The sequence below is a fragment of the Rhodamnia argentea genome, chromosome 8 (assembly GCF_020921035.1).
Source record: "Rhodamnia argentea isolate NSW1041297 chromosome 8, ASM2092103v1, whole genome shotgun sequence".
Classification (NCBI taxonomy): domain Eukaryota; kingdom Viridiplantae; phylum Streptophyta; class Magnoliopsida; order Myrtales; family Myrtaceae; genus Rhodamnia; species Rhodamnia argentea.
Genome location: NC_063157.1, coordinates 16724977 through 16738127, shown reverse-complemented (window position 1 = coordinate 16738127; position 13151 = coordinate 16724977). Strand labels below are relative to the sequence as shown.

The 13151-nt window shown below is 40.5% G+C and overlaps 1 long non-coding RNA gene across 1 annotated transcript; it reads left to right on the top strand.

Moving 5' to 3' along the window:
* Positions 1-11135: 11135 nt before the first annotated feature.
* On the top strand, positions 11136-11621 carry LOC125316247. Its single transcript, XR_007199554.1, has 3 exons — positions 11136-11308; positions 11375-11475; positions 11597-11621. It is a non-coding gene; the product is annotated as an uncharacterized LOC125316247 (long non-coding RNA).
* Positions 11622-13151: the final 1530 nt, after the last annotated feature.

Below are 13151 nucleotides of genomic sequence, written 5' to 3'. Positions count from 1 at the left end.
AAAGTCATGCCTTTTGGATTGAAAAATGTGGGGGCAACATATCAAAGGGCTATGGTGATCCTCTTTCATGACATGATACACAAAGAGGTGGAAGTTTATGTGGATGATATGATCGCCAAATCCAAGCCTGGAGAAGATCATGTCCAAGTGTTGAGAAAGTTATTCGAACGATTGAGGAAATACAAACTTAAGTTGAATCCCGCAAAATGCGTATTCGGCGCCGGATCCGGAAAATTGCTTGGATTTGTCGTAAGCGATCGTGGTATCAAAATCGACCCCTCCAAGATCAAAGCCATATGGGAAATTGGGACTCCCCCTACTATTAAGGAAGTATGGGGTTTACTTGGAAGACTGAATTATATATCCGGATTTATATCACAATTGTCAGAAACAACGAAACCCTTCTTCAAGCTCCTAAAGAAAGGTGCAAAGGTAAAATGGGATTCAGAATGTCAACAAGCTTTCGAGAAGATCAAGAAATATTTGGTACAACCACCGGTATTGGTACCTCCTATCCCTAACGTTCCTTTGACTCTATATCCGACAATTCATGATGAGTTCTTGGGAGCTTTACTTGCCCAAACTAACCCCAAGGATTGAAAGGAACGAGCCATATATTATCCGAGCAAAAAGTTCACTTCATCTCAAGCAAAATACTAATCAGCGGAAAGGACTTGCGTAGCATTGGTGCGGGTCCTCCATAGATCGAGACAGTATACCTTGCATTATCATATCCAATTGGTCACTAAAAGTAACCCTATCAAGTACCTCCCGGAAAAACCAGCTTTGTTGGGAAAGATGACCAAGTGGCAAGTGCTCCTTTCGGAGTTTGACATCAGAACCTCTCTCCAAAAATCTGTCAAGGGAAGAGCGATCGCAGACATGTTAGCTGAAAATCCTCCCGAGGGCATTCCGATGCAAAACAATGGAGGCCAAATTTTGAACATATCTGAAAACAAATGGACAATGTACTTGATAGTGCAAGAAATCTTGCTTGGAGCAGGTATCGGGCGATCTTAATATCCCCCGAGGACTAACATTATCCCGTCTCGGCCAAGTTGGTATTCCCGTGCACCAATAACATTTCTGAATATGAAGCTTGCATCCTTGGATTACAATTGGCTATCTCATTAAAAGTGAAGAAGCTGTTGGTATATGGAGATTCAATGCTCATCATTTTACAAACCCAAGGAGAGTGGAAAACAAAGGATCCCAAGCTTATCCCTTATCATAAATTCCTCGAAGAGCTGATCCAACATTTTGAGGAGATCACTTTCGAGTATCTACCAAGAACTCAAAATCACTTCGGCGATGCTTTGGCCACGTTATCAGCCATGTTACAAGTACAAAATGGCTTTGAGATTGAGCCATTAAGGATTGACATCCTTGAACAACCTGCATACTACATGGTCGTCGAAGAAGAACCCGATGAAGAACCATGGTATCATGATATTAAGAATTATTTGCTGAAGGGCGAGTTCCCACAAAACAGCCAACCGGAAGATAAAAAGTACATCAGCAAGATATCTTCTAAATTCTTCCTCAGCTGGCAAATCCTGTACAAGAGGTCATTTGATTCAGTCTTGCTGAGATGCATAAACGCCAAAGAAGCAAATCTCATTATGAAAGAGATCCATGAAGGAGAATGTGAGCCGCATATGAATGGTCTCTCCTTACCAAGAAAATCATGAGGCTTGGATATTACTAGATGACTATTGAATTCGATTGCAATCAACATGTCAGATCTTATCATCGCTGCCAAGTATATGGTGACAAGATAAATGCGCCTCTAAATGAACTCGCATCAAATGTCGAACCTTGGCCGTTTTCTATGTGGGGGATCGACATGATTGGTACAATCAACCCAAAGGCCTCTAATGGACATCGTTTTATTCTGGTGGCCATTGATTATTTCACCAAATGGATTGAAGCCAGCTCATATGCCAATGTCACCGCAAACTGTGTGGCCAAGTTCATCAAGAGGGATATCATCTCAAGGTATGGAGTTCCAAGAGCAATCATTACGGATAATGGTTCCAATTTGAACAACAAGGTAGTCGATCACTTATTGGATCGGTTTGAGATACGACACTTTAACTCTTCACCTTACCGCCCACAAATGAATGGAGCCGTGGAAGCGGCAAACAAGAACATCAAGAAGATACTAGCCAAAACCGCTGAGAAATATCGGGACCGGCATGAAAGATTGCCATATGCTCTCATGGCCTATCGAACTTCAATTCGTACTTCAACCGGGGCAACTCCCCACTCTTTGGTATACGGTATGGAAGCAGTCCTACCGATAGAAGTTGAAATCTCCTCTTTAAGAGTCCCGTCTCAAGTCGAACTCTCGGAAGATGAGTGGGACCGGCAAAGACATAAGCGATTAGATCCGATTGATGAAAAACGACTAAGGGCCATTTGCCATGGTCGGAGTTATCAGAAGAAAGTGGCCGAAACTTTTAACAAGAAAGTCAAGGCTAGAAATTTTGAAGCGGGGATGCTAAGTGTGAGAAAAATGCTCCCAAATGCTTAACACCTAGGAGGCAAGTTTACGCCAAATTACGAAGGCCCCTATGTGATTCAAAAAGTTTTATCTAGGGGAGCTCTTATTCTCGTAAATATGGATGGAGAAGAATTGGCAGCCTAGTAAATGCGGATGCCGTGAAAAGATACTATCCCCGAAATAAAATCAAGCTTTGAAGTGATCGATAAGCATATCTGAGTCACATAGAACTTTGCATTCATATGACATTTGCATACATGCATTTGCATATGTTTGTATTTTGCAGGTGGACTCGGAGTCATGAAGCATCATGTAGAGTGATTGATCAAACAAGGAAGTCATTTTGGATTTAAAATTCTGAATATCTTTAGTCGACCGATTCCTTTTGTTTATGCGGGACACGGAAGCCGATCTTGGAAAGAGACAGGTTTGGTTTCTCTTCTTGAAGAATGCCCACTTCCATTTAGAAGTATTATGGTGCTTAACATCCAAGATTTTAATCTGCAAAACCATTGGACATTTTAAAGAAACATCCCTTTTAAAATTTCACAATCACTTTTGAATATATCTTTTGAATGAAAATTTTCACAAAGAGTGAATTTTGATGAAAACACCCCGAGATTCCGTAAAAGGGCATGTTTTGAAAGCTTTTCAAGAGGATGGTCCTTCGGATGAAAAGAGGCAAGCCTTATCCTCAAACACATCCCTAATACACTTGAGCGATGAACGAGAGTGACAGAGCGAAAAAGCTTAATTTTGGGACGTATGGATCATTCGTGGTGATTATATGGATTGAAATGACAAAAGGCATTTGCATTTCAAAATTATCCATACACACTTATATCCCTTGACAACCATTCTCAGCCAAAAAGGGAGGAATTTTCTGGATAAAACCATGTCAAGAACCACCCCACACTGGGGCATATTTGGAGGTTCATTGGTTGATTTCTTGGAGAAAAGATCAAGGTAAGACCTTATTGTGCTAACCTGTGTCAATCTTTCTGTGATAGCTTCGGGTGATTTCTAGCGGAGGTTTGGAACACCTCAAAGTGAAGAAAAGCACTTCATTTCTATATCCCAAAACACTCTATCCTTTGATGAACCAATTTGAGCTTTTAATCTTCGTTTCTAAACCATTGTTGGTGATTACCTTCCTATACTGGGGCAAAACAAAGGAATTACCAGCAATAAGTCAAAATCATAATCGGAAGAATTTTTGATCCTGGTCTCGAAAAGAGCCAGCCAATGCAAAATATGGCAAGAGACAAAAGGGCTAGAAAAAGCAAAGTGCCTGGTAAAAGCAAGGCCAAAGCCCATTTAAAAGCATCCCGAAAAGGGACAAAGTTTGAAAATTACAATGAAAAGAGGGAAATCCTCAAAATTGAGTGAAGAAGAACATTCATGAATCTTCTACAGAAGCAAATGAATGCTGGTAAAAATGTCAAGGTGATCACCCAAGTTCACCCCTCTTTGGAAAATATGGCCATTCTCAAAAAGCCCACCTTGAACCAAGATACAACCTATCCCCGAAACTTTTCTAATCTAGAGGTGTTTCAGGTTGATGCAAGAGATCACACAGGAAGCTATCGCTTAAAGAGATAAGTACAATCCTGTCTTATCATGTCTTCGGGGTTCTTGACTTGTAAACCCGAAAAAGCTATTTCTGATCAAGGTTCATTTCTTAGCCTCAAAATGATTATCCTTTGATAAACCTTTGACCCGGCCTGAATTACGGTCCCTTTTAAATGTTTTCTCCGATCAGTCGGATTGTATGCATCTCAAATGATCCCGAAACCTCAAGGTTAGGTTTCCTGTTAGCAGATTCGAGTTTCAAGGAAAGCCTTCCAAAATGGTGAGAAGCCCTCCTAGATGAAGGAAAATCCTTTTGAAATCTTTTAAAATGACCCTTTTGAAGAATACTCGGGTAGTGACATTCAAAATTCACCCCCAATGGAAATTTGAGCATGTGTTTGGACACGCTTCCTTGACAAATGCGATTTTGAAAATCTGTTCGTAATTCCTAAAGTTTCTCCCCGGAATTTAGGATCATCACTCTTTTGTCACGATCTAAGGGTCTTAACCCACTCAATTGCTCATAAAGCAACTCTAATGATGTTTGATAAGATTTTCTGCGGGTTTCCCGGTGTCTCCAAATTCTCAGAATAACCACATTTTTTTTAAAGGTCTAACTAGCTTGGATTTTCTGCAGGTCTTCCGGCGTCCCCGGATCCTCGAATTCACCTTTAAAATTTGAAAATAGGGTTTGAGCTTTTGTAGGTTCACTAGTAATCCTAGGTCCTCAGAATGGCACCCTCACCTTTAAAATTTGAAAATCGGGTTTGAGCTTCTGTAAGTACGCTAGTAATCCTAGGTCCTCGAAATGGCACCCTCACCTTTAAAATTTGAAAATCGGGTTTGAGCTTCTGCGGGTTCACTAGTAATCTTAGGTCCTCGAAATGGCACCCTCACCTTTAAAATTTGAAAATAGGGTTTGAGCTTCTGTAGGTACACTAGTAATCCTAGGTCCTCAGAATAGCACCCTCACCTTTAAATTTTGAAAATCGGGTTTGAGCTTCTGTAGGTTCACTAGTAATCCTAGGTCCTCAGAATGGCACCCTTACCTTTAAAATTTGAAAATAGGGTTTGAGCTTCTGTAGGTTCACTAGTAATCCTAGGTCCTCAAAATGGTACCCTCACATTTAAAATTTGAAAATCGGGTTTGAGCTTCTGCAAGTACGCTAGTAATCCTAGGTCCTCAGAATGGCACTCAACCTCATTTTAATCGACGAACTCCTTCCTATAGATAGCCAATCCCTTTTAATCGGCGAAATCCTTCCTATAGGATAGCCAATCCCTTTTTAATAGGTAACTCCCTTTGTTACAAGAGTAAACCTTTCCAATCGGCGAACTCCTTCTTACAAGATAGTCAATCCCTTTTAATCGGTGAAATCCTTCCTATAGGTTAGCCAATCCCTTTTTAATAGGTAACTCCCTTTGTTACAAGGGTAAACCTTTCCCATCGGCGAACTCCTTCTTACAGGATAGCCAATCCCTTTTTAATCAGCGAAATCCTTCCTACAGGATAGCCAATCCCTTTTTAATAGGTAACTCCCTTTGTTATAAGGGTAAACCTTTCCAATCGGCGAACTCCTTCTTACAGGATAGCCAATCCCTTTTTAATCGGCGAAATCCTTCCTACAAGATAGCCAATCCCTTTTTAATTGGTAAATCCCTTTGTTACAAGGGTAAACCTTTCTAGACGGCGAATTCCTTCCTACAGGATAGCCACCTCATTTTAATCGGTGAACTCCTTTTTACAGGATAGCCAATTCCTTTTTAATCGGTGAAATCCTTCTTACAAGATAGCCAATCTCCTTTCAATAGGTAAATCCCTTTGTTGCAAGGGTAAACCTCTCTTCCAAATGGTGAATTCCTTCTTATAGGATAGCCGGTTCCCTTTTAACAGGTGAATCCCTTTGTTACAAGGGTAAACCTTTCTTAATAGCCAATCTCCTTTTAATAGGTAAATCCCTTTGTTACAAGGGTAAACCTTTCTTTCGGATGGTGAGTTCCTTCTTGCAGGATAGCCAATTCCCTTTTAATAGGTGAATCCCTTTGTTACAAGGGTAAACCTTTCTTCCAACCTTCAAACCGCCGCTCGACATCGGATGGACGCTAATGACTATGAAACCTCACAAACAACTCAAAGGTAATTCTATACACTCGTCCTTGCAACCTCGGATCAACAATTTTCAGACATCCGACAGGTGAGTTATAGGTAAATCTCTCTCTCTCTCCTCATTTCTCTTTCACATAAAATGAGCCAAAATAATCCCTACGCAAAATCTTGGGCTTCAATGGCAAAGGTAAAGTGATTGAATGTCGAGACTTGTTTTCTTTAAATTTCTCCCCAGTAGAGTCGATTAAAGATTCAGGTGTCACCTTATCTTTGAGAGCAACCTCTAACCGAGATTACTTTCAAAGAGGGGGCAATGTTGACACTCCGATTTTTAGTCAAGTTTCTTTTAGTTTTATTTTCTAAAATTCACTCAAAAATTCATAAAAAATCAAAAAATTGAAAAATCAAGTTTGGTAGCCTTGGCCAAGCATAAGGAACCAATTTTGAACAAAATTTTTTTTTCATATTGTTCACTTTTTTTAATATTTTCGGAAAATAGAAAAATACTAGAAAATTCACAAAAAATACTTCTCGAGGTCACAAAAATACAAAAAAAATGTCAAATATTTTTCCTTTAATTCCCTTTTCATATTGACCTATGAAAAATTGAAAATTGAATCCAATTTTAGGTGTTTCTTCACAATACCTAGAGTTGAATTTGCACAAAAAATACAAATTGAGTCTTTTTATTTGCAATTTTTGCACATTTTAAGTCTAGACATTCAATTACAGTCCTTTCAAGCTTCAATTTGATCAATTGCACCTCAAATTACGCGAATTGCATGAATTGGGCAAAATTTCCAAAGATTTTTGCAATTTAGTCCCTAGAGTCCTAAATTTTTTAAATTACTTTCAATCTAGGGACTTTCATGACAAAATTCAACAGCCCCCTAAGGTTTTCATACATTCTGAATCGATTGGCATAGGTGGCTTTGTCCAATTTGATCAATTAGACATCCAATTAAAGTTTCCCCCAATTTGGGATTTTAGAAAAATTTGGGGCTTTTGTTGAAATTGATGAAAACTTTTGGGCAAAACCACATTTCTAGATAATATTCAGGCCCTTAAGTGCAATTTTGAGGTTTAATTGTGAAAATTTCCCACCAATTTTGATTAATTTTGAAAATTCTAAGTCCGAACCGGTTCGGACCGGTCTGACCACAGGTGGGACCGGTCGCACCGGTCCAACACAGTGTTGTCTTCTTCCCCAATTACACGACAATCTACAGATTTCACGATGAACTTTGGTGATCAAATTGAAGACCAATTCGAAACCAATTGATTCAATTGACGTGGGCGTTTTGTTCCTTAGGTTAAGCCGCGTCAATTGGGACTAGTTCCACGACCAATGGCCACCGGAGGAGCTCCGGCAAGCCGGTCAAAGTCCCGATGTTCAAAAAGTCAACATTTTTGAATCCAAATCTAATTCACGCTCGTTTGAGCTCGTTTGAGCTCGATTGAGGGTCTAACGGACGTGGACGGAATCATAATCGATTCCGTCGCCGTCCGGTGACCAAATCGTGTGCATATGCACGTGTGAGGGAGTCTCGGCGAAGCTCGCCCGTGCGCGTCCAATTCAAAAACTTGATATAAAAGGGCAAGGAAGATTCGCGAACGAGAAGAGAGGCTCATTGTGCTCATTGGATCCAACAGATTAGAGAGAGAGAGAGAGAGAGAAAGTTAGAGAGATAGGCTCAGGTGCGGCGCCATAGCCAAACTTGTAGACCGAAGCTATGCGACTTCAGCCCAACCAATCTAGGTCAAATCGGAGCGGCGGATCGTCATCGGAAGTTCGCCTAAGCTAGGAGGAGTCGATCACACCAGCTCAATCATCCCGAAACCCCCTAAATCGGTAAGTTGAGCTCCGAGTCTTCTCACTGTGCATCCATGGTATCGCACACATAAAAGCTTGATTTCTTCAATTGATGTGTGCCTTTTACCTTTGGAACTTCTCCGACCACAATCGCATCTCTATTTTGTATTGATTTCACTCAAACACCTCGAGTCGAGCCTCCAACCCGTGCCGGTCTAGTCGAACATTGGCCAGGCCATTCTAGCCCCGGCGAGCTCAATCGGAGCTCGAGGTAATTGCTCCGAACTTCTGATTATGCTCGCTTGTGAATGAATCGATCCGTTATGCTCTGGATTGCGTGTTTGAACTTAGCGATGTTTAGGCTGTGCGAGCTCGATTCATGATGATTCCGTGGATGAAACGCTATGATTTTTGAATATGTTAATCTGGAAGTTTGTGTGAGTCGATAACGTTAGTTTGAGGTCATTCCGGCGAGATCTCACCGTTGGATCTTGCCGGAGGAATCTCGACCGTCCATTCACTCCCTGGCACGAGGAAGAAGATGAGCCGAGGTGGCGGGTTAGCGAGACAACGTGTCTCATGTGGCGTGTTTTGGTTGGTCCAGCTCGTGTCCGAGTGAGCTCGGCCATTGGCGCGAGCGAGCCGACTCGGCCTCGATCCAACGGCTAAGGAAATTAGATGAGTTTGATTCTCAGCCGTTGGATCAATTTTTCGTATTTTCTAAATTTTCGTTTATTAGTTAGAAAATAAAAAAATACAAAACAATGCCGTTTCGTATAAGTAGTGCGGCGTCGTTTAGGCTTTGGTTAGAATGGACGGCCCGGATCAAGTTTAGTTTAAATTGTGGCCGTCCGTGCATTTGAGTGATGCGGCGTCGTTTTAGTTTAGAGCGAGTCGACGGCCCGCATTGAGTTTAGTTTAAATCGTGGCTGTCAGTGTGTTTAAGTTGATGCGGTGTCGTTTTGTATAGGGTGCCAGAAGCGTCGTCGTTTTGATCTTAAGGCGAGTCGACGGCCGAGATCAAATCTGGGGTTTATCTTGGCCGTCCGTTTATTTTCTTTATTTCTGAATATTCGGAAATTAGTTTAGAAATTCAAAAAAAATTAGAAATAATTGGTACACGGCACCGTTTTTGGGTAGAGTAGTCTCGAGCTGGTCTGGACCGGGTTGACCGGTTTGACCCGGTCCGAAATATTAAAAACAATTAATAAAAATACATAAAAATCCAAAAAAAAATTGTAAAATTCATAGAAAATCCATAAAATTTCCCAAAATTTCCCAAAAAATTTCTAAAAAATGTTTAGGTCAATTGGGGACTCTTATAGTCTGAATCAAAAAATTTTGAAGTTCCGAGGGTTGATTCACCTCGATCCGAAAAATTCTCGACTTTTGGAAAATAAATAAAAAATCCAAAAAAATTAGAAAAATTCTGAAAAATTACAATAAATGGGAAATGGTCACATTTAACTGGCCCGATCCCAATTTTGTGATTTTCGAGTCCCGACCCCCAAAGATGACTATTTTACCCCTCCGGGCCTTTCGTCCCAAATTTTCCCAAACTATCCCGACACCCTATTTGATCATTACGTGGGCCGATAGGGCCATATTAAATGTGTCGTATTTTGATTAATTGATCGAATTGATTGAGATTATCTTGATTACGCATTAAATTTTTGATTGTGACCGTTAGAGTAGAAATCCCGTCTGCATGATACCTTAGATTGTTAGGGCCTACCTCACCCAAAATTTCATCTGCATGAATTCTTAGGTTAGAAAATCACTCAACTTCGGTAATCGAAGGGCGTCAATGTAAATCTTGGCGTAACCAAGTCCCCTGACCCAAATCTCCGGTTCTCGTAGAACCGAATGGTTTCTCTCGACCGCTCGGTAGGGTTTTCGATCATACCCTCCAATAATTGATCGGTGCCGATCGCATCTGCATGTACTCTACGCACATGTCACCCGACCACACTAAGGTCCACCCCGATAAAATTTTCTCGACATCGCGATTCGAGTAATGGGTCTTAGGAGAGACCCGCGCGCCGATGATCCCGCTGTCAACCGAGGTCAGAAGTGCGGCTCGTTAACCTTCGCTCAACCTCGCTCGCGGAAAACGGTTAGGAGGGTCGCGACACTTCTCTTTTGATTATCTTGCACTTGATGTTGATACCTGTGAAACTACACCGAGTGAGCCATGAGTTAGTGTTCCCTCCATGCATTAGATGCTTATTAGATCTATGTATTTTCCACTCTAGGAGACAGCTAAAGTGGGGCAACAATTTCATAAGAGGCGATAGCAAGTTTCTTTGATTCTCTCAAGTTTATCTCTTGCTCTCTAATCCGAAAATGGTAAGCTTCATGATATGTGTCCCTAATATAGGTTATTATTTTTGCTGATATTTGTCTAACCTTCTTACTCGTCAGCATCATAGACGTGGAGGTTATATTCGTGGTATAGTTTCACAAGGAAGACCAGCCCCTTCCCCTTCCCCTTCGCCTTCCCTTGCTTCATCCTCGTCCCTTTCATCTCACCCTCAGCCACAACATCCTAATGGACAACATGGACACATTGGTCCTTCCTCCGACCCTCAAGAACATTTTAGGAGACAACTTGGACACATCCGAATCGAATGTACTTCGGTTCCATCTGCATCGGTTCCACCTTCAGTGGAACAATGGAATGATGAGGGAAACATAGCTGAAGAAGATAGCCGGTTCATGATATGTCCATATGGAGATTCATAAGTACTTCATTTTTTTTAAGTAAATGTAATATTTAGGGTATCCCTTTGTTTGGGTTTTAGATATGATTGTCCCTATTTGTAGATTCACGGAAGCTACGTACGTTGTGCGGGAACTTAATAAAATGGTGAATAACTATTGGAGGGGGCCTTGGATTAGTTACGGTGGCGCTCCAAAACAAGTAAAGGATTTGTGGTGGAGCGAGTTCAAGGTAAGTTTTATCCTTCTATTGTCTCACAAACTAAGTTTGGCGTAAATAAAGTTATTTTTCTATTGATTACAGTGAAAGTTCAGGTGGGATGAATCGGAAGAGGATGAAATTAGAAGAATTTTTAAGAAGAAAGCTGGTGTTCACATACACAATGCGATGAATAAAGCAAAGAGAAAAAAATGTGAAGCCAGATTTTATTACCGTTGATGATTGGATTGAAATAAAGAGAATTTGGGAGAGTGAAAAAAATAAGCAAAGGAGTGAACAAAATGCCAAGAATCGGGTTTCTACTTCTAGTGAAGGGTCTGCGACATATGCTGGGGGCTCTATCAATATTGGGGAGCACAAAAAAGAATGGTAAGTCTGTTAAACATGTTGTTTGTTAATTTAATTCAATCACTCATTTTTGTTTCAATTTTGTAGGCACATGAATTGGGGACGGAACCGACCTATGCAGCTACTTTTGAACGCACATTTCAAAAGAAGATAAGACATGGATTGGCGACCGAGCAAAATATGTTAAGGTATGTAAGGTTATACTTTTGACTTTATGAAAACTAAAATGAAAACCATGAATGCTTCCACTACTTATGCTAGTTACATATATGAAGTTATTTTATTTTGATATCTATTTTGTTGATGTAGGAAAAATATGATGAGCTTTAATGAGTATAGCTAGTGGCGGTGATGATGGGGTTGCGTCCGAGCCAGCAGATGACAATATGGCATTATGGGTGGAGGCATCGGGTGGGATGAAAAGAGGAAAAATATTTGGGATGGGATCTTTATCAAGGGTATATACATCAAAGGGTGCTGGCAATTCATCCTCCAATCCGACTATTTCAAGGAGGACACGACTTGAGGAGGAAATGACCCAACATATGACCCAATTGAGACATTTACTTGTATAGAAGGATGAAGAAATAAAAGTGGTCAAAGAACAAATGTCACGTAAGGATGAGCAAATAAGACAGGTCAATGAGCAACATAAATCTCTGGAGACTCAACACAAATCTCTAGAGATTCAAACGCAATTGGTCTTGCGACACTTCAACCTAAATCAAGTTTAGTTTCCTCCCCTGCCTTCCACTCATGAAATAGGTGCTGGGCACAATGATGGGCGACACAATGAGAATGAGGTTGCTGCTGCTGATGATGATCTTGTCAATAGTTTAATTGACCCCGATTTGGGCTAATTGGCAGTACACACATGAGGTATTGCCTCTTCTGAATTTTATCTATTCAGCTACATAAGTAGAAAATTGATTTTTTTTTTATGGATTTCTAAATGCAGCTTTGGCCATAGAGGGACAAGTGAAAGAGGAGCAAGTGGTTCTCTTCACTTAGAGACTTGACTAGAAAATTGAAGGTATTCAACTTGTTGCGATGTGATTGTAAGTAGCAAAACTATGGTTCTATTGCATTGAGAAAGTCAATTTGCCAGATTTTGAAAATGAGTGAATTTCACTTTATGAGGAAGCTTCATCGTATAGAAAGTGCCTTGAAGAAATGAAAGTCGTCGGTTGGGCTTCTCTTTTGCCTGTCCTTTCCATCGTATACAATCTATTTTTTTGTAGTGTAATTTGCCTATCGGGACCACTGGGCTTCTCTTTTCCTTGTCCTTTGGCCTAAAATTGTGCTTGCATTCGCATTGAATCTGGAAGTTTGAGCTATCTACTTTGTCTAGTATTTGCTAGAATGGGCTAAAAACCACATCTTTTGATCGCAGGAAAGGATTTGAAAAAGAGAAACCGAAATGGAACGCTATTTTCATTGCTGAGCATAGAACCATCTGTCCTTTAGTTATCAATTTGGTGTGAAAAAGTATAAGAATTAAGGATTACGAAAGTTTTTGTTGATTACCGTGAAGGTAACATGGGATGGGAAATAAAGGTCTTTCAACAATTTGGAGGGGGTGGAGTTGGATCCGCCTCTTTGACGACATTCTGAATTATTGTTGGTGGTAGTAGTCTCTTCAATTTTTTGTAATTTTTTATCAGCTCATACATTTTTGTCTTCCTTGTGCTTTTGCATAAATTTAGCATTTTTAAATTTGTCTGTTTTAAATCTATTTGCCAATTTTCAGCTTGGTGTAAACACTATTCCAATCCTTGTTGGCCTAGTATCATATTTGCTGCTATCCAAACCCGGAAAGGGTGTTGAGAAGACCTTTTCTCTTCTCTCCCTTCTCGAAAAAATA